The sequence below is a fragment of the Ambystoma mexicanum genome, chromosome 6p (genome assembly GCF_040938575.1).
Source record: "Ambystoma mexicanum isolate Mex_15411 chromosome 6p, UKY_AmexF1_1, whole genome shotgun sequence".
NCBI classification, from domain to species: domain Eukaryota; kingdom Metazoa; phylum Chordata; class Amphibia; order Caudata; family Ambystomatidae; genus Ambystoma; species Ambystoma mexicanum.
The window spans coordinates 851,598,968-851,621,801 of NC_090935.1; positions in this window are offsets into that span (position 1 = coordinate 851,598,968).

Here is a 22,834-nt window from a genome sequence, read left to right on the forward strand (position 1 = left end):
TAATTAATTAATTTAGACAAATTAGAACCAACAGATTACAACAGCCACCAATGTTGTGGCAACACAAAGACAAAACATATTTTTAGTAAAGTACCATCAAAGAGCTGACACCAGACTATGCAGTTACAATAGCTACCTTTTACGTCAACCTCCACCCCCCAATACAAGCAAAGAACAGTTCAAAGCACACTAGGAAAATGAATGCAAACAGACAGGAAAGTGAATGCAAAAAGAATTATACTTTGTTCCCAGCAACCCTCCCCTCTCCCCCAAACATCCACTAGGCTTGACTCCTTTGGATGGAAGGTAGTGGCAAGCAGTGGGAACACAAGGGAAAAATCGAATTTGGGATACGATTCACAGAAAAAGGGAATGGGAAAATTTGTTTTGCAGAGCACAAAGGTAAAATTGGTTTGAACAGTTTAGCACAACTGCTATGGAAACGAATGGAAAGAAATGGGGAATTTGTTTTTCTATACCTGACAGGAACAAATAGGGCTTTTAGGATTATGGGCAGAATGGGATTATCAGTTTTAATTAGGTTTAGCACAATTGCAATGGGAGTAAGAAAATGCAAATTGGAATTTGTGTTTACCTTACAATGGGAACACAGGAAACAGGGCTTTTTGAAGTTAATTCTTTTGGCAAATCTTTATGACTATACCGGCTCATAACACACTGGGAAAAGATTGTTGGTTTTGAATGCCAACAATACAGATCCCATGAAATAAATGGGGGAATTAACTGATTTACTTTGATCAATATGCTAAGGATCTACACAGGCAAATGAGGGATTTTTCAATGGGGAAAGAACTAAGATACATAGGCAAACAGGGGATTTTCTTTTTGTTTTTGTGTTTTTTTTGTTGCATTTAGTGTTTGCAGAAAACCTTACACATCACAGTATAGTAAATAGAATACAAAATCACATGTATAGAAACATAAAAACTTTTAAAACATCCACATGTTCAAAATGAAAAGAAACAGAAAACAATAAAGAATAGAAAACAAAAAAATTATAACCTATCACATTACACTCTATCTATCATCAAATCATACATTATATTTTTCCATTCTTTATATCTAATTGGATTGAGACAAAATAAAAAAAAGTATTCCAAGCCAAAATAAGAGATACATTGGTACCCCACATGAGTCAGCACCAGAGCCAATTCCCAAACACCACCACCCAATTCTTTAAAGCATAAAGTCTGCTTATTTGCAAAATAGGGACATGCAATTGTAACCACAAAATCTACAATCCAGATTTTTGTGTAGACATGTAGTGAACTCTTTCCAATGTTTTATCCTCTCTACAGTATGAAACTGGTTGCGTCTAAAACGCATATAGGTTGTGCGTATATCCGCACACGGAAATCATTGGATATAAAGGGGCAGGCATTCTCTGGAGCGATTAAACCTATAATATTCAGCATACGTAACATAAGATGACACTGTGTCCAGTGTTTCCGCCCAGTCAGCCTTAACAAGACGAGACTTGTCTCCTCCCAGCCGCTGTATCAAGTCATGCGCTGATAACCCCATTGAGTCCAGTACCCCCAACATCCTCGCTCTGATATTATTTAAAGAGTTGACAGACTCGTCCTCCATGACCATATGCAGCACTTCATATAAAGAGTTGACAGGAGGCATCGAGAATTTTCCGAAATATGGATAGTTGTCTCCACAAATGATGAGCCTTCAGGGAAATGAGGCACAATTAATGTCTAATGACAGAAATAGGGACTGTCATAGACAAACCAAGTACCTCCTTCCAAAGTTTACCTTGGATGCAATTGAGCAGATTACCCAACTCATAAAGTGACATATCAAGGCCATACAAGATTATGGGTTCAAATTTAGCAAGATAATAGCACCTTAAGGGGAGCAAGGAACATGTACACATTCTATTACAAAGTTAAATAAACTGGCAAACCAATTTTGATGCCTTCTCATGGAGGCTATTTTTCCAAGATTCCATAGATACCTTATTTGTTAGCTTATACCTCAAATAGGTCACCTCTAGAACTTGCTCAACTTTCCCCTTACCCATAGCCCAGGTACTAATTTGGACTGTGTTGCGCATAGAAAATACCAGGGCTTTAGATTTGGTGGCATTGGGTAGTTAATTGTTGGCCAAAGCAAAATTATAAAAAAGATTCACTTTGCATCTCAGACCTCTAGGGGTTCTGTCAAAAAGAATAAAATCATCAGCAAAGGCCATCCAATCCAGCTTGATGTTACCTAGCCTTGCCGGAGAAATGGATAGTTGCTGCATCACGCACATACAAATTGAAAAGAATGGGAGCTAGGGTACAACCCTGCTTCACCCCTACAAAAGTCCTTATTGCTCGGGAGAGGGAGCCTCCCTTGGTCAAGCGTATCCAGATGGACGTGTTAGTATGGAGGTGGGCAAGGAATTGGACCAGCGTTCTAGGCACATTCATTACCAGAGGTTTCTGCCAGAGCCTAGATCTGATGACACCATCAAAGGCACTGGTCATATCAAGGGATGCCATAAATACATCCCCAACCCGTGTGTGGTGCACTTGATGTCCCAAATGGGCCAGAATCATAGAGTTAAGCGTAGTCACCAATTCTGGCCAAGTCCAACCTGAAATGTACTTATTAGGTTATACCTTTTAACGACTAAGCTTATATCCCTCAAAAGAAGGATAGCAAAAACGTTGCTAATTCCATTAGTCAAGGCAATTGGCCATTAGTCATTCAGACTTAATACGTCCCTTTTCTTCAGGATGGGTAGGATGATTGATTGGGCCCAAGAATCTGGAACAGAATGTGTCAGGAAAATGTGGTCAAACATCGGTTTCAGTAGGGCTGCCCAGGTCTGCAGACATTCTTTCAGAGCAAAAGGTGGAATACCATCGGGACCCGGGGCAAGGGAGGGTTTAAGTTTACCGATGGCCCACAAAATGTTCTCCCCATCCCACGGACAAATGCGCCCTTCTACAGGCAAACAGGGAATTTGCAATGGGGAAATCACTAAGGCAATGCTGAAAGAGTAGAGGGCTTATACAAGCTGTGGCATGGGGTATTTCTACTGACAGGAGAGGTCTTGTCTGGACATCAGAGAGTGTCAGGTCACACTGCTGGGGACAGCCAAAGGGGATCAGTCAAAGGTCTCCTCTCCTTCCTCCAAGGGTCCCAGTCAGTCTCTAATTCTCCCGGCTCCACTGTAAGGTTATGCCCCTCTCTGCTGGGATGTTCACACCAGATTTCTGAAGCAGCTAACCTCATGGAATTAGTGGGAAAAGTCCAGCTCTGAGGCCAGTCGACTTAGTTATAGTGCAAATGGCAGCACTAACTTGCCATAATTCCTGCAGAAGGGATTGGTTAATGCTCACAACACCACTGCCCTCTGTGTGCTGATAGGACATGGGAATGTGGAAGTGCTGTGGGACACAAGGAGATGAGAGAACTTCATCATCTCACTTCGACAGGGGGCTCAGTCTGCTTCGGGGACTTCAAAATCTCACCACATGATAAGTACCTTTAATCTCCACGTTTTTACATAGATGAACACATTTTTTAAAACTATGTTTTACAGCAAATCACATAAGACTAGCCAGGTGCCTGTACGTCCTTCCTGTGCAGGGATACAGTTTTCTCAGGAGTCATATCAGTGAAAAATATGCCATTTTACAGGCATCATATTAATGATTACCAGCATGCTTTTATATATTGTCACATCTCCAAGAATCACGAAAAGGCCCAATTCACATTTTCCTTTATAACTTCAATTGTGTTCATCCCACCAAAATCTTTTTTAGATGGTGAGAAGGGGTTAACTTTCACCTTTAATAAAAGCGTAGAATTACTATGCTGTGATGTACACTGTCCAATTTACACAATACATTTGCTCAGATCCCCACCTTTTTTTAATTTTCACTTCTGCTCTGTTCAGGCATGATGTCAGTAGAGGGATTTGTGTTTACATTAGCTCAGCCTTAAAGAGCTAATGACCAAGCTAACACACTTTTTATGTGAATTATGACCTGGAGGTCACCAGTGCGGCAGAACAGACCCAATCCTATCTGGTTGGCCCTGACTTTCCCATCTATATCATTTCTTGTATTAGGCTTTTATTTTTAAGGTATAGTGCTGATTGATGATGACACAGAGGCCTGTCTTCAGGACAGCATAGGGGAAAATAATGCTGGTGTCAATTTCATTACTGAATAAACTGAACTTTCATGCACCCAGCCGTAAATTGCCATTAAACTCACATTTTACTTGTAAACAAGTTCTCTGAAGGCACGCAGTTTCAGCATACACATATAAGTATATACTCAGTTGTCCCTGGCATATAGCTGTTAGATAAGCACATCATATTCACACTTTTAGTGGTTTTGGGTGAATATTTTGGTTTGCAGAGTGTCACTTTGGAGGAAAAACGAAATTACATTTTATTTATTTTACACCTAAAATGAATTCCGGTTCACTGCAGCTGCTGGGGCACACAATTCTGGTATTTCCTTTAAGATACTGTGCATTGTGGTTTCATGGAATATCAGTTCAGCTCTTCATGGATTAGTCAAAATATCCTTGCCATGTGTCTTTCGCTTCCTTTGTGAAAGGCAGTTCGCATATTTAGATGTGTTAACCCATTCTGTCCACGTGTGTTTTTGTTCCTTCATGAAAGGCAGTTCACATATTTAGATTCTGGAAGTTTTTAGGCCCCCTTTCTCTCCTTTTTGCTTTGGTTCGATAGGCCTTTTGTCGGACCTCATTTCTGTGCAGGCCTGGTATTTAGGGGCATGCACACCAATGACTCTGGCCTCTTTATTTCTTGTAACCAGGGGCTATTTCACCCCACACATGTTTCACCATTTTGATACATTTCCTTTCTTTCCCATGATGGGACTGCATGACTTAATGTGACTCATTTCTTGACCCTTTGCTCTGAGACCATGTGCAAGTCCTGAATGTTCATTTAAGTGTGGCTAAGGGTGGATTGGCTCTGACCCTTATGAAAATATTTTTTTAGAGAGGTACCAACCGTTAAATATACCCCTTCCCTGGCCCACTACTATATTTTCTACATTTATCAAGCACATCCTTGCTTCTGTGATCATGAGTCATTATTTCTAATATTCTCAATGAAGGTTCTCATGTTACATGGTGCTTGTTGCTTCGATCTAAGTGGGCAGGGGCAGTGTCTTTCTTCTGTCTGATCAACTTTGACTGGTGCACCTCGCAACACACTACCTCGTTCTTACCAATCTGTAACCTTCATCTTGGTAATTTATAAGTGATATGCAAGAACATTATTTGTTATATTTTTTTCTCATTTAGGGCTTGGTAACCTGCTGCCTCCTCTGTTTCTAACCAACCTCTGTGCAACTTTTCACATCTTCTCTCCAGAGTTCTGACCTTGTCTCTTGCAACGTCTGAGACAAATGGGGATGAAGTGTGTCTGACCAATATAAATGTGAATATTTCTCTGCACCCTAGTTTGGAAGGCTGCTTTTCGAAATGCATTTTATTTTTGAATGGCATGAACTCCAGCTGCTGCATGCTGGCTTGCTAATAAGAATTAATTTCTATATGGTCCCTACTATTTTCTTTGACTGTTGTCTACTATACTTCTATGAGCGGCTTTTCAACTATTGGAAGTGTCATGTGTCTCCTTCCTTTACTTATATGTCTATCCAATTTCCAATCCACTATTGTACACTAATAAACTCATACATTACTCTACAAGCTTTGCACTCTCAATATGTTAAAAGCTTCAGGTTTCTAATCTGTATTTCTACACTGACTGATCTCAGAAGTTCATCTATCTCTTTGTCAGCTTCACATAAAGCCTATGTGCCATGCATAATAACCGGGTGGCTGGCTTTCTGTGTGGATCATGTCTCGTTTTAGAGGGATGTCCTCAAATTGCACTTTCTTTCACGTTGTGGGTGTTGGATGTGAATCTCACCACTATTCACTCTCCCTGTGTACCCAAATCCAACTATGGCAATGAAGCAATACACATGAGCCAAAACTAATCGCTGATCTGAAAAGCCATCTATGAGCCAACATGAATGTTTGCTCAAACACCATTTGATGATCCGCAACAAATTTTGCCAATGACGTTTCACTTATGTGCCAAAACGAATTGTGGAGCTACAGTGCCATTTATGAGCAGAAATGTGTTATGTTACCAAGGTGACAGGTATCAGCCATACTAACTGTGGTTTCAAAACAAAAACATTGTGGCTGAAATTAATGTGGGTGGTAAAGCACCACCTGATAGTTGAAACCCACTGTGGTGTTATATATGAGGAAAAGCTAATTGTCCAGCCAAACTCTGAATCTTAAGCACTTGTGAATCATAAGTACCGGTTTTGCTCTTGGCAACCCTCCAGGCCACTAGTTTGCAGTCTGCCAAGCCATTGCAGAAGGTGGAACACCACATACAAATCAGGCTTGGTCCCACTCCACCTGTGAGGCAAAATTAATTTGACGATAAAGTAATGCATAATAACCAACACCTCTATAACCTCACAGTAATCCAAATCAAAGTGTCCCTTTGAAAGACCATCTACAGCATACGGCAACTCATTGTGGGGCTACATTGCCGTATGTGAGCCAAACTAATCGTGGAACCATTGTGCCACCTGTAGGCCATAGCTTATCGTGATGCTGAAGACCCATATGTCACCAAAAGCTTATTCTGGCACCAAAGCATCACCTATGAATCAAAGATAATTGTAGAGCAAAAGTGCTGTATATGAGAACACAATCATAATTGTTGTGCTGAAGTCACACATGCGGTCTGAAACTAATTGTCACGCCTAGGTACCCTTTCTGATCCAAACGTACTTGGTTAAGCAGCATCTGAGAACCAAAGTTGATGTTGGGGCTTAAGTGCAATACACGAACGCCCCCTAATTGTGGGGCTAAATCACTACTGGCACGGCAAAACTAATCGTTGTGCTAAAGGGCAACATATGAGAAAAACTAAGTAGCCTAAGGAAGACTGACATTTCTGTTGCACCATGCCATCCCGCACTCTACACTATACGAACATGTGTGCCTGAGTTGATGGCACTAATGATCAACCAAGCAGCCACAAAAAAAAATGCATATTACATACTCTATACATCATTCCATTCATTGAAAATGGAGTTTAGTACAATTTGGCAACTTTATTAATTAAGCTAGTGCTGGAATAATGTTATTTTACTTGAAACCTAGCGTTTAGGTGTGAAAGGTAACACAGACAGTTTTGTTTGTAAAGTGCAAAGTTGACCATTTCTACGACATCTTGGCACTGGTAGCTGCCACACAGGCTAAGGTCTGTTTCTTCAGGGCTGGATTAGCCTCAGGGAAGATCTCTCCAGAAGGGGGAGCAGATGCTCCACATGTTCGAAACCCTGGTATATGATGTGCGCATGTGTGTGGTTCAGGGGTGGTCAGGATTTGAGACCTTGGCAATGCTTGGCGGTCGGTGTGAGTGTGGGAGGGCTGACACAAACCACAAGAACCAGGGCAGTATGTTTCCTTCCGCTCCCTACCCTTTTTGATTTTGATTTTGAGTAATTTATTACGCGCACCAGACAGAATCAACCATATTCGGGCGCAGATGGTAACTATAAAAAATTGCTGATTTCATAAGAGAAGAGAAAGAGGGTATCTAGAAGTCTGACTTGGTTTAACTGTTTACATTTATCTAAATAGAAACGTTTTGAGTCTCTTTCTAAAGAGATCCAGGCTTTCACACTTTCTGATTTCCCAGGACCTTAGCAAGTACACATTGTCACATGTTATTGATTGGAAAGCTGCACACAACTACAGTCCACTCTCATATGTGGGTGGGCTTTCAACAGTGCCTCCACTGGGTGTAGTGCCCTGCACTGGGGTGCCTGGAAGTGCTTCACTCCTATCATGAGGTTGGCGGCAGGTGGCTGCAGTGGTGTGTGATTCCAGGGTTTTATGTTGTTTCATCAAAGGGAATTAACCTGTTCTAATTCACTGTGATGATGTTACTTTGAATGTTATTTTCATCTTATATTTACAATTGGGGGTTCCACCAAATCCCAATACCGACCTCCCACACACACCCCACCTTTACCACCCCACCCTTATACCCCTAACCACCAAATACTATACATGTATTAATAACTTCCGACAAAAAAAAACTGCCGCAGAGTGAATTAGATCAAAGTGATTCACTTCGACGTAACAACTGAACACCGTCGACAGATCACGCCTGGGCTGGGAATGGGCTCTTCCTGGGAGTCACAGGCATAGTGCAGCCTTTCTCAGCCGTCACTACTTTATTTGCAGCTACCTTGTTCTGCTAAAAGATTGCAGTAACGGGATCGTGTGTGCAATGCGGGGGGGTGGTGGGAGGTGGGGTGGGGCGTGTGTCGAGGCAGCTTTCCAGCTTCATCTACAGAGTTAATTTGGGCATTGAGACACTTTGAATTCCTTCTCACTTCCAAACAATAATGCTTCTATTTTGGTGTTTTGAGGAGAGTGGCAGTGCTACCGTTCAATATCCGGCTTATTGAAAGCATAACGCCCTTGTTGGCATGTTGTATGGAGTAGAGGAAGAACGATTGGGTCTGAGATTGATACATCTACTTATGGTTTCATATGTCAGTAGGGGGGCGGGGGCGGGGCTGGTTATTGGCGATTGGTCTGTGATTGTTGTGGCCCAGTCCTGATTTGGATGTTCTAAATTGGTATTATAAGCCTGTCCTTGCAGCTAGATTGCACTGGACTGTGCGTTAAATAGTGCTCACGATAAGCGGTGCATTCATGGGCTGTTCTCTGGTATTGGGGTCTTTTAATCCCATGACACCAGTCCAACAAAGTCTAGCCTGAGTGAGGCACAGATATAGCTTTTCCCTAAATGTAGGTGTTTCTGTGGTTGTGCATGGGATGTGTGATGCCGGGTGCGTGCTCTGTACACAACGCTCCATAATAGTGCTATGCATAGGAGAAGTGTGGTGGCCACTACTGACCCTGCTGGGATCATATGGCTTGGAGAGAGCCCATCCTCAGTCAGTCTACAGGGGGAATCGGTGTTGCAGTCTATCCCTTTCTCAAAGTACCACAGAGATCTGATCACAGACCAACTGCTGAATCCGACCGAATATCTTCATTTTGCAGCTGTTTTAGCAGTTTATGACAGCTGTACTATGAGTGATGGTAGCCCCTTGGCAGTGCAATGCAAAGTAATATTAGATTTACCTACCAGTTTCCCCTCAAACATTCCAAATGTCTGCCAGGAATATAATATGTGAACAGTCCTGCATATTCAGGAAACATGTGTACGCCCTATGGGGGTATTTTCTGTGATTGTATTACCGGTCCAGGAGGTCTCCGAAAACAGGAATCCCACATCAAGTCAATATGCAGTTTCCAAAGGATTTGAGTCCTGGTGTTGTGAGCCCCCAGGATGTATTCGCGCAGCAAATGCCTCACTGCCCTTTGCTTGATTTGGAATTAGATCGGAGAAGCTTAAGATATCACAGCTGTTTGTAAACAGGCCGTCACAGGACTGATTTTTCCGTCAAGCATCATGCTGACCTTGTTGAACTCACAACCACGTTCTGGACTTAGCAGCCCAGGTCGTGACTTTACCTGATTCCCACACCTCCCGCTCCCCCCAATCCAGATGCTAGCAAGAACAGCTTTATGGGATTATGGCCAACTGTGTACCGGAAGTACCGTAAAGCATTCGCTGGTTCAAGGCTCAATGTTGCACAGTTCACTCACTGGATGTTCTAAGCAGACATGCGCACCACGATTGTTCACATTAGCATTGCAGCCAAGCAGTGATCAAAGTGAGTGGGAACGGTCGGGAGTGGTGTTCCACAACTATTTTTTTTTCTGTTTACCATTCCTCTACTTCATACCACCATATTCACCATTCTATACAGAGGTTCTGTCCATTCATGTCCATGTGCAAGTGTAAACTTGTAATAGGAGCCTTACTTACTAGTCTCTTTGACTATTGCAATGTCCTGACTGCAAGACCCTGTCACATGTTACACTATGCTGCTTACCCTCTCCCCTGCCGAGACTACAGTTCCACTGCTTTTTTCCGTACTCTTCTACCACTGCAGCCAACCCATGCTCCGGTGTAATCCCTGGTTGCCTGCGGTTGTGCACCCAGGATTGTTTCACCCACCAGACCTAATATTCAAGTAATTTGGCCATTTGCAGCTCACTCGTTCACACCATTAAGGCTTCAGGGGAGAAAGTGGAGGCAAAGGGCCAGATTCATGGAATATTTGCCCGGTTCAAAGTGAATTTGCACTGCTGAAAAGTGACTTTGCACTGCCGACACAAACCCTGATTCATGGAACCGTGCAGTGTATTTTTGCATTGCAAAGTCTGGGCCAAGTCAGCGCATAGTCATTTTTGCAGTACAAAATGACTTTAACCGGACTTTGCACGGCAAAAATACACTTTGCACGGTTGCATGAATCAGGGTTTGTGTCGGCAGTGCAAAGTGACTTTTCAGCAGTGCAAATTCACTTTGAACTGGGCAAATATTCCATGAATTGGGCCCAAAGTGTCCTACTATTGGATAACAGGTTGCTGTCGACAACGAGATTTAAATAGACAATTCTGAAGACATTTGTGAACTCCAAAGCGTTTTTCTTTTAGAAAAAAAAAGAATAAAATGAAGCATTATAAAATGTAGATATCAATTGTAATGGAATATATGTGTTTAAGACACGTTCTAGAAAGAGGAAAGATGAGTATTCTACCTTGACATCCAAACACAGAGGGGAGGATTCCCCAGTGCAGGGAGTGGGTGTTTAAAACATCACATTACTCTCACGATGCCCCTGCCATCTAACCCTCTGCATGACACTCAGTTCAGAATGTCATCATGCTCTGTGTGGTCAGCTGCAATACACTAGGGAACAGACCAATATACACATAATGAGGGGTCCAGATAGACGCAGATTTGGAGGTGTTGCAGAGGGAATTGGAAGGATGAGAGACTGGGACTGTGGCTCCCATAACACAGCGCAATCATGCAAGACTTGGATGATCTCAAAAGAACCCATGATGCTGGGAACTGTATTTACAGGAGTAGTTCACTCAAAAATTGTATTGTTTAAAAAGATGGCTTATAATGAAAAATATGTTAAAATGGGGGAAATGAGGCTCAACGTTTTTTAATGGGGCATCCATTTTGCAAAAGCAGCAGCCTCCTCTGTTCATGTTAAGCTCTGCTCCTGCGGCACTGATCAAGCAAAAGCCCCCTACTGGCAGTGGCGCCCCCAGAAATGTTTTATAGGGGTGGCCTGATGAGGCCAAAGGAAATCTTGGGGTGGCACACCAAAACAAACACATAACTGAATTTCAGGAAATCTATTATGCCGATGCAGCATATAGTCCAGTTGAAAACTATGTATATATGAGAGTTAAGAAATTGCATATTGATATAATTCCATTGATTATTTAACTGTTAACTAATTAATGTACCGGATGCGCTTACACTAATACCAGTACGGTTCACATTTTGAGTTTCACAATCCTGCTTGTGCTATGTAAGGAATATGTGATGTGTATATGCATGTTGGGCAATTTATTGTTCTTCAAATAGAATAGTTGTTCAACTTTGACTTGAAAAGTCAAATATACAGTTTTAAATTAAAGGAGCACATTGATTGTAAGGGACCAAACATTTACTGAGAACCCGCCTACCACCTGCACCTGCCACCTTGCTGGCTGCACTACCTTTTGTATTGTTGTACCCCTTGCTCAGCCCTTTCCACTTTTCCCATCTCCCTTGCACTTCCCCCCCCCTACGCTCCACCCTGCACTTGCGCGTACTCAGTGTCACTGGGCCTAGTAAGATCGTTGTTTTGTCTTCCCTTGTTCCCCTCCCTTGCCTTTTCGCGCTCGGAAACACTTGTGTATGAGCGGGATACAGCTAAAATATCATATATCATATCATAGCCAGAGAATCCTCTAAATCCTCACTCACAAGTTTTTAATTGCCAACATGCCTATCAAATATGGTGCACTCAGCAGGGTTTGACTTATGTAGAAATAGAATACTAGATGTATCTTGTCTTTGGACTGCATTTATGATGGGAATACACCCAGTACATTTTACGCATTGGTCTCCACAAAGGAATCTTAGGGAAGACAGGTTGATGGTAAAATGAGGGTCTACCAAAAGGCTTATTTTCAGTTTCTGAAATGGCAGCTCTTCTGTCGTCCCCAATTTAGTTTTAAGAATGTTACTTGTAAATTTGAGCAACACATCTTTCCTTTATTATTTTCTGTTTCACTGAGAACACAACCTAGGTAAAGTCACCACCTGTCAGTGTGCATAAAAAACCCAGGCAATTTAAAAGTTAGACTTTCTTAGGAATACTCTTGTTCTTCAGACTGTATCTCCAGACACACTCTGCTTACCTCTCAGCTCTGAAGTGCTTGCTTCTTGCCTGCCTGGTGGAATCATCTCTCAGCGTTGCAGCCCAGGTCTCCTTTCCATGCAGTACCACTGACAGCCTTGGGCACACCACATGAGTTTCTCTTTACCTCCCTGACCCGCACTTGTGATAACCTGCTTCTCTGCCGTGTGGGCACAATACACCAGCGCGGGAGGAGCCTCGGCTAGGTAAGACTACTGTTGCAGTAAGGGGTCCAGTATAAATACATAATACATTATAATTTCCATAATGCAGTGGATTCCCTTCCACAGCTCTCTAATGATGTTCCTGTTTCACTTTGGGCTTGAAGAGATGCGATTGCCTTTCCACTGGCGCTTTGACTCCATGCATTGCCAGTGAATGGTGGCGTTACATTTAAGATGGCTTGCTTTAATTTTAATGGCTCTGGGATATATCTGCAGTGAAATGCAGCTGTATAACTTGCCTGGCCCTGGGTAGCAAGGTCATGGGAATGCAGTGGAAAGGCTAGCTTGCCGGCAGTGTGGCTTATGGGCTCCCCTTAAAGTGATGAGATCCGTAGTGTGGAGGTGAGGCTGGCTGTGGGCTACCTGCATCGGTTCCTGCATGGCCCCTGCTGCTGCTGTCTGCCGGGCTGTCTTTCTTAGGTGCGTGCAAAGAAATGCACCACTCTGCGGATAGGGGAACGCACACTTCTGGCTCACTCCCCTGTCCTGGGCTCACATTTGGGGACCTGCCCAGGCAAGCCACCGGCACCTGGAGCTGGCCAATTAGGGGACGCGTCCCACCGCCCCTACATCCATACACAGGAGTGCTGTCTCTCCCCTGCTTAGCCGCTTGCAGGACCGCCTGTAATTTGAGCTTGGCAGCCTTGAGGTAATTCAATTTAGGCTTCAGCTTAAAGCAAGGAAGGGAAATAAAGTGCAACATTTCTCACCAGAGCCAAAAGGCAAAACAGAAGCAGTTGATTGAGCCACTCACAGGATAGGCTCTGTTGTAGCCGAGAAAAGAGAAGTGACGGTGGGGGCGCTGACTGTGTGTGCACCAGCACCGCAGACATAGATGGGTGCAGGGTAACTGCTGTGCCTCTGGGAGCTGGTCAAAACATCTATTGTGTGGTCTGCTGCTCTGGACATGGTGCCTGCACGCTGCTACATGGGTGTGACGTCTGCCAACCCCAGAGAAACAGACAGAGGCAACCTGGAGCCACTCGGCACTGCCCAACACATGGGCCACACACACACGCATTGAATACAGTGGGACACACGTTGCAACGACTCCCGTCCTGCAGGCTATATGTTCTTGGCATACATTTTTTATGCCTTAATTCATTCTCTTGCCCCAGACCATCAAAGGCTGTGGGACACAGCAAAAAAGGAAAAAATAAATCCTTTTTTTCGCACTGAACTGGGCATGCAAGTATCGGGAGGGTTGGGGATTGAGATTGTAGGTAGGCCCAAAAGCTGATCGAAAAAAAACAATTGAAGGAAACAATATTGGAGTGCACGATTTCCAACAAAAACAGTCTACGTACATGAAAATTTCTGCTAGGAGGGTCAATCAGCTCTGTGGAACTGTAAACTAAAAATGTTCTCAACTGACCCAAATTAATGTACAGTATTTAAAGACAAAAACCACAAAATGTAAATACATTACAAATATTAGGTATATGTTAATCCAACATTCCCTGTTGGCTGCTACCTATACAGAAATCTAAACACGATGTACATTTAGTGGATTTATTGGTTAATACTTTACCCATGACCATCCGAAATGCAACACCCTATGAATGACCTAATCATGCAGGCAGCAGGAAATACTCCACCCTAATTGGCTAAAATTATTTATGTAACATTTACTAAAATGGCATACCCTCATTGGCCAAAACAAATGTATGTAACATCTGATGTTCAGTCCCACCGAAATTACCAAATCATATGGTGAGTGTCAATAGAGAAGTCAGCAAATTAGACGCAGTAATAGCCTCTCTGATGATCTCAGTGAATTTGGCAATCTAGAAAGTTCTCAGGCATTGTAGCTGTGTACTCTGTAAGACGTTTTGCAACTCCGTTTTTGAAACATTTTGCTATCCCTAGAACACATTTTTCTGGTTATCTCTTGGGAACCAAGTGTCTTCATAAACAGCATAACTGGTACTTAACTCTTTGGAAATTAATTTCTCATATTTATTTGTGCTATCAAGTCAGTCTATTGCAGATCCCATTCTCCCAACATGCCGTAGGGGGTAGTATAACTCTGATATAGTTTGACACTTAGGCAGTGTCTCCATTAAAGTCTTCATTCACACCAATATATGTCCTTCACAACTATGGTACTTCTCTATCACCCCGAAGACAAATCATTATTTTTTATTCCATCCAACACGCCTGAGAACAGCTCGGCAAGACAAAAATAACAAATATGTGTGCTGCACCTCATCTTCCCTCCAAGAGCCTTGGCATGTAAAGCCCTAGCTGGGGGAAGCAGAAATAAAGTTAAATTAAATGACAAGACAGAGAGTCATAACTCTGGCCTAATGCACCAAATTACAGAAATCTACACACTCTGACGGGGCCTAAAATGGCAGAACTCTGACTAATGCAGCAAGAAACACCTGTGTACAGGCGGGTTAGAAAAGACTTATATCATATAGAGAGACCCTTATGCTAATGGAAACAAGTAAAGATATCTGTCTTTGCCCATCATTGCACTATGTACTAGGTAGCCTAGTGATTTCTAGAATGTGACAAAATCTAAATGTAATTTGAGAATGGACAGAAATGCTGTAACACATAACAGAAATACTGAGACTAAAAATGACCAAATCTTTATGGTAATAGAATTTCTGCAACTTGTACTTCCCCTTAAGTTTAGGGCATTGCACCTGCATCTCAACATTCACCCTTTATTTAGTTCATTAACTACCTTACCTTCTTTCATCTTCTCAAAATCAGTCTTTGGTACCCATACATTATTAACATAATGCAGGCTGCCTCCTTGTGCTGCATATTCATCTGGGGTACATGTCAGAAAACAACAACTCCCATCCACGGTGCAGTCAACATATTCTTCCCAACATCTCACTGGGTCGGGAGGGGGATAAGAAAGTGGTCCTGGTGGACCAATTGGTTGTTCTATTCTAACCATGCGGTGCCCAATTTGGCCATTCCATTTGTCTGTCTGTGTTTGTGTGTTTCAAAAGTGAAGTGGGCTCACCTGTTTGAGTGTAAGTGACATCATAGGCATTCCTTTGGCCTCTGTCTTTCTGCAGCAACCCATAATCAGCTGGCAGGTACAAAAACAGTATGCAGGCAGTAATCATTACTTTAAATATATTACCCAGCCATGATGTTACCCATGAAAACATAGTTGAAAACCAATCTGGCTCTGTGCTCCCCTTCCTTTTCCATCCTAGTGCGCAAAGTGTGTAGTGATTGAATTGCTTGTCCTAAGCTGCCATTCTCTGCATCATTGGAAGGTATATTAGTGCAACAGGAATTAGCGATATTTGCACAGACACAACCCTCCATGCTGGAGAATAAGTCAAGGACATATTGATTTTGGATAGTGGTCACCCTAGTTGCATGCAGTTCTTCTCTAATGGCATGCAGTCCTTTTTTCAGTTTCATTTGCCAGTTGGGTGAGCTCCCAATGTGTTATTTGGAGCCCTTTCACATTTTTCGCTGCATGTAGACCAAGAGCAAGAAGGGAGGAAAACTAATGCTTCAGCTGTGCCAAAGAGCCTAAACACCTCTGGAATAGCATTTAGCCAGTCACTAGCATCCTGGAAAAAATAGTTGTTGTGTTGATGAAGTTGAAAGCCCAAAGACTGCTTGGCCCGCTGATGCATTAGTTGCACAGGTTTGGACATGGGGTGCTCCCTGATTGTGGTGAGATTTACATCTGGGACAATGAGCATTGGAGACTGCAGGGTTGCCAAGGAACATACACCCTTCCAGAGTGGCAACAATTGGGTGTAGGCCAGAACCCCACAAACCCAATATATGTGCATGAATGCCGCTGTCCCCCATTCTATGTCTGGGATATGGATGGTCATGTTACATTGTGTGTTATTCCCCACATCCATGCTGCCATTGCTTAAGAAACACAAGGAGAACCATGTGAATTTCAGTACTTGAGAAGGCTTTTCATGCTAGTCAATCCAAATCAATTTCATAACATACTTCTCCCAAAGAGCAAAACAAGTCATATTTATTTGTGATACTGCATTCTTTGATAGTCCAACCATCCCTCCAGCATTGCACCCTATTAGTCCTTCTACCCACTTATCTTTATAATAAACACCACATTCCATCTGTAATTGAGGTCTTGTTTTGCACTGAAGCTGTTCCTGTCATACTTCCCCAGGACAGCTGATCAGGGTTGGTGCCATAAAGACAGCTTTGCCTTTCCTCTGCCCTATTATCTGATAGTTCAGTATAAAATTATTTGAACTCTCTGTCTCTGCCATTGGGCCTCATTACAAGGTGGGCGGTAAGGGATTACCGGCACCGGTAAGGGCACCAGTGCCGGTAATCCCTTACCACCCTACTACGAGTTCCCTTTGCGGGTCCTGCTAAGGCCGCCTGGTTTTACCAGGCAGCCTTAGCGGGATCCGCAAAGGGAAGTCGGAGCTAATAACGGTACCGTAATTAACGGTACCATTATTAGCGCCTTCCCCATACCCATTGAGTCCTATGGGGGCTCAAATGGGAATGGGGAAGGGCCCTGGTGAATGGGGAATTAACGGTCCCGCCAACCTTGGAATGGACCGGTAATTGCTCCATTCACCAGGGAGGAGTCGGTAAGGGTTTGGAGGCAGCCATGGAGCTAATAGCTCCATGGTTACCTCCAACCTCGTAATGAGGCCCATTGTCTTTATCTTTATGTAGTTATCTGTGTACCCTTGGGTGTCAAAATTCTACCGAGTGTGCATAAATCAATCCCCATACCCTGCATAAGTTAAGATGCACTAAACATTCGATTATTTCTGGTGGCAATACTTGTGGTATAAATTGTCTGGTTGTGCCTCTTGCATGGGCGATTAAAGAGCACTTATAACAAGAATAGCTTGACTTCCCTCTTCCCACAACATTCATGCGGTTATACTATAGGTTGTCAGTTTTGGGGTGATGCACATCTTTAACACTGTTGAAATAAACTTGTGTGTTTGAAAGATCCCTTCTAACTCTAATCATGGATACACTACTATTGATATGATATGATATAATATGGCATTTATAATACGCCTATACACAAGTGTGTCAAGGCGCGACGAGGCAAGGGAGGGGGAACAGAGGGAAGAAAGAGACAGCAATATTACTAGGCCAGGTGACATTGAGATCATGCAAGTGCAGGGGAGGGGGAAAAAGGAAAGTGCGGGGGAAGAGGGAAAGGGGGTGCAGTACATAGGATCAATAGTAAAAAATAAATAGAATAAATAAAAACAATAGGTAAAAGTGTGGCCTGCTTGTGGCAAGTGCAGGGGTGAGTGCAGAAGTCATGTGTCAGGAGCTGGTGGAGACTGTAGGGATACAGGAAAACAACCCCACGTGCATGTGTTGCCTGGGAGGCAGTGCAGGTGTGCAGATAGTGGGGGAGGGGACCCGAAAGTGGTTTCAACCCAGCACTACACCTAAGTCAATGCTTGGCGTGAGATACCCAGCTGGAACCCTTAATTATATATTGTTATGTCTAAAGTTCTTTTATTTCTGAATGATGTACCCTTATATCACGCCCCTCTCTTTGAATCCCCCCGGTCTCACTGAACCAAGAAGTAGGTTGTTTTGCAAAGTTAAAAGATTTATTTTATGAATTGAACAATATATATATCACACTTTTATGAATTTGAACAATATCTAGATATCCCACGATTAATATTCATACGATGATCAGCGTCGGGTAATATCACAACAATCAACAATCTCTTTAATCAATACGAGTATGGATGAGAAGAATAATGTAGCATAGAATAAACTTTGAGTGGGTTCAATGAAATGCAATGATAGAAAATTAATGCAGCACAGAAATAAAACTTGATATGAATTCAATCAAATGCAATGTAATCACGCTTTTCCCCTGCTACTACTCAATCCCCCCTAGTATCAAATATAGAGATAGAAGGAGAGAAAACAGGTTTCAGGAATAACACTCTACAAATCCTAATCCCCCCCCCAGTAACCTTAGAGAGAAACAGGAATGATTTTAAAACAGTTCAAATGCTTTTGAATGTGGTTTTAAATTAATGGAAAAATGCTAACAATGTATTTAATTCTCTAAATTGGGTTCAGAACTATTGGGTGCTGCTTTAGATAGCTACAGGTAAACACTAGCAATAATGATTGGATAACTAAGCAGATAGGAAACTGAATTCAGAGGTTGAATGTCAGAAATAGCTATTTTACATGTGGTGAAATTGAGCCAAATGCAGAATCGCTGCAAACATTTCTGCGCGATTGCAGCAAAACTATAAGGAAATATTGGAATGCACTTCTGGGTTCTCTGGAAAGCTGAGGATGTTAGCTTCAATTTGACACTTAACTTTCGTTCCTAGCATGTATGGTTTGGATGTTATGAAGGTTTTAGTAAAGGTCGATTTTTCTCAAAAAGAGTCAAGATTTCAAATGAAAGATGCGCTTTTGAAGATTACAAACAAGGATGGGCTTTACACTAAGGGGCTATGAAGATGCAAGATACCAACGGTACAGCCACCAGTCCAGAGGTGCCTCTGTCTGATCTTTGCCCGCTGCAACACTTGCCTTTCTTCAGCAACTATATTAGTGCAAAGATGATTTATCACTACAATTATCACAGGACTACATAGATGAGGGAAAGATTCAGGACAAACAAAAGAGATTCTACAATGCAGTCTGAATATGATAGAATGGGTTGGATGGGATTACTTAAGGATAAGAGATTGGCTATGGACAGTTCTATGCTAAATACTCACAACTATGGTTTTGGAATAGGCCCGTCAGGATCTGGTCAAAGGGTTTTGGACTGGAATCTGCTCGCCACCGGACAGGTTTCAGGCACTTGGTTCTGCACTCATCAAGGCACTCTGGTCTCTGCATGGCCTCTTGGACTGGATCTGATGGGTTGGTTCTGGGTTAAAGCTCTTCTCTATTGGTTTGGATTTCTGGACTCTAGCAAGGGTTCTTGGCTAGAAGCCGAAAAACAGCACAGCCCGGCTGTTGAATTCGTTGTGCCCCTTGGAGGTTTGGGGTTAAAATCAGGTTGCAAGATTTTAAAGGCCAGCTGAGAAGGGTTTAGCTTTAGAATTAGGCCTTCTGCTTTCAGAGTTCTGGAGTCTGGATCTGGATTCTCCTGCAGAGCACTTTGCCAGTAAATCAGTTGATGGGTTAATGTGTGTCTCTAGGTCCTCAACAGTCCCTATTTATGTATTTCCCAAAGGGGTGGATAGGCTGATTATACTAAGCCCACCTTCTAGGAAACTGATTGGTCAAAGTATTCCCTCTCTCCTGATTTGAGAAACAAACCAGAGTGTCATGATGTGTCATGATGATGCTGTGTTTATGGTCCAGGGAAAAAACTCCCCTTTGTTACTACAGAGAAAATATATTTTTCATATAAAGCATATTTACAATATCACCAACTTGCTAATAATACATATTTACATTCACAATTTAATAAAGCACGTATCTGTCCAAGTCCCATCTTCTTAAGAGTTTCGGTTCACAATTGACAGTTTTTTGCGCTTTTGGTTGGTTACCCAGTGTCAGATCTGTACAAATTGTTCCACATACATGTGCATAACATCTGGACATACTCCTGTAATTTTTCATATTCCTAGCATTATCACAATTGCTACAATATCAAAATGTTTAGTGGTTCAGTCTCTGAACATCACACAAATTCTAGAGTAGTTTCTCAGAGAGGGCAGAGAGAAGAAGCAGGCAGATTTAGAAAGAGGCTGTTGCAGTATTCCAGCCTAGAGAGAACCAGAGCTCTGGAGACAGTGAGCTTCTGGGGAAGGAGAGGAAAGGAAGAATACCTCTGAGGAGGTGCAGCTGGTAGTGAGACTTCTTAGAGAAGTCAGAGATGTGAGGAGAGAAGGAAAGTGTGGAGTCAAAGATGACCCCGAGATTTTTAGCCTCACAGGTCGGAGAAGGAAGAGGGCCAAAATAGGCCAGCCACAGAGTGATAGGAAAGGAGGAAGCATATGTGTGATGAGAGGAATCTCAGTGTTACTGGCAGTAAGGCAGAGATCATTGGCAGCACACCACTCCTGGGTAGCAGACAGACAGTCAGAAATGAAAGAAGGACAAGAGGTGGCGGAAGGGAGCCTGAAAATGACCTGAGTGTTGCCCATATAGCACTAATAGTTTGGGCAGAGAGCGGCAATGCAGCGGGCAAGAAGTGCCAGGTATTGGTTGAACAGCCAGGGAGAGAGGCTAGACCCCTGGGGAACACCACAGGTAGAGATAGAGGAGAGGAAGCACCCAGGTTGGACGTCAGCCAAGCCAGGGCCTAATCAGTAATATCCAGGTTATCACAGAGACGGTTGAGCACGATGGCATGGTTGACCGTGTCAAAGGCAGAAGAGAGATCAAGTAAGATGAGGACACAGGGGGTATTGGAGTCAAGGTTTGAAAGCAGGTCTTTCGTGGATGTTCAGGATAGCTGTTTCCATGCTTCTGGCAGCTCTGGAGCCAGATTGATGGTCATGGAGACAACCAAACCAATTCAGTGTGAAGATTAAGCTGGGAGATGGCCAGCTTTTCATGGAGTTTGCCTAGGAAAGGAGTGATGGAGATTGGGCGGTAGTTAGCAGGGCAGGAGGGGTCAGCTGAAGGTCTCTTAAGAAGAGGGTGCACATGAGAGTGCTTCAGGGGGAAGGGAGGACTCCAGTGGCAAAGGAGTGGTTGCAGAAGTCGGCCAAAGCAGGAGCCAGGGTGTCAATGTGGTCCTTGATGGTTTTAGAGGAACTGGGGGGAACCTGTTTTGACATGACTTTCATTGATCGGACTTGTCTAGGAACCTTGTCTGGGGAGAACAGGGGAAAGGCAGAGAAGGAGGGGTGGTCACAAAACGGCCAGAGCAAGAGCAGGGAGTAGAGGGAGGAGGAGGAGAGGAAGAGAGAGAGGACAGAATGTCCTGGGTTTTAGAGATGAAATGAGAAGCCAGGGATGTGCAGAAGGCCTGGGAAGGGACAGGAGAGGTAGAGACTGCAGCAGGATTTGCCAGCTCCTTGCAGAGTTTAAAGCGTTCAGCCGAGTTGTTGGAATCCGCGTGCTTGGATGAGGGCTCTCTTCTTGGTGCGGACAGAGAGACGGTATTGCCTTTGGAGCAGGTGTCAGGCCAGTTTGTCAGAGAATGCACAGGAAGTACACCATTTCCTCTCAGGCACCCTGCACTTGCGTTTAAGAGGTCTGAGTCATACTGGGAGTTTCACTTGGCTTTGGGCTTCAAGCAGATCCTCATGACAGGGGCAAGAACATCAAGAGTATCAGATATAGCAGAGTCGAGCATAGACAGGGCTGTGTCAGGGTGTGAGTCAGACGAAGGAGTATGGGGGGGTGAGAAAGTGGTGGTGAAAGCCTCAACTGACACACTCTTCATGGGTTGGATAACCGAGAAGGTAGATGGCAGTGCTGGAGTCGGCTTGGCCTCAGGAGTGTAGAGAGTGAGCTGGGAGTAAAGGAGAAAGTGATCACTCTAGGAGAGAGGAGTGGTGAGAGGGATAGAGAGGGGATGGTCTGAAGAGATCAGAGCATCCAGAGTGTGCCCTGCAGAGTGAGCCTGACCAGAGGGGAGAATAGAAAGAGAGAGCGAGTCACAGAGGTCGCAAAAGAGTCCAGAGGAAGGACAGGAAGCATCCAGGTGGATGTTAAAGTCTTCAAGAAGGAGGAGTTGAGTGGTCAAGACCAGGAGGGGAGAGGAGACGTCCGCCCATTCAGAGTGGAAGGAGGTGATCTGATCAAGTGGTTGATAGATGTTAGTCACAATAAGGGAATGGTTAGGAGAGAGAGAGAGAGCCTGCGGATGAGGCATTCGAAAGAGGAGTAAACCTGCGTACGAATGACAGAGACAGGAATCCACTTAGGGAAGATCAGGGCTACACCCCCTCCAGAACGATTGGGCCTGGGCGCGGAGAGGATCTTGTAGCCATCAGGAAGGAGAGTGTCAAATCTAGTGACAGAGCTAGCCGTGAACCATGTCTCGGTGAGACCGAAGACATCAAGGTCAAGTTCTACAAGGAGGTAACAGATGTAAGAGGAGTGTTTGACAGCTGAGCGAGAGTTTAAAGTGGCAATATGGAGAAGGTCACCATCCTTAAAAGACTTCTGGGGAGTGGTAGAAATCAGAGGTAGACCCTACAGAGATGTAGAAGAAGCCTGAGGGGGAACAGAAGAGGAAAGAGGAGAGGGCAAGGTAGCCAAGGAGGAGACAGCAGGAGGAGGCAA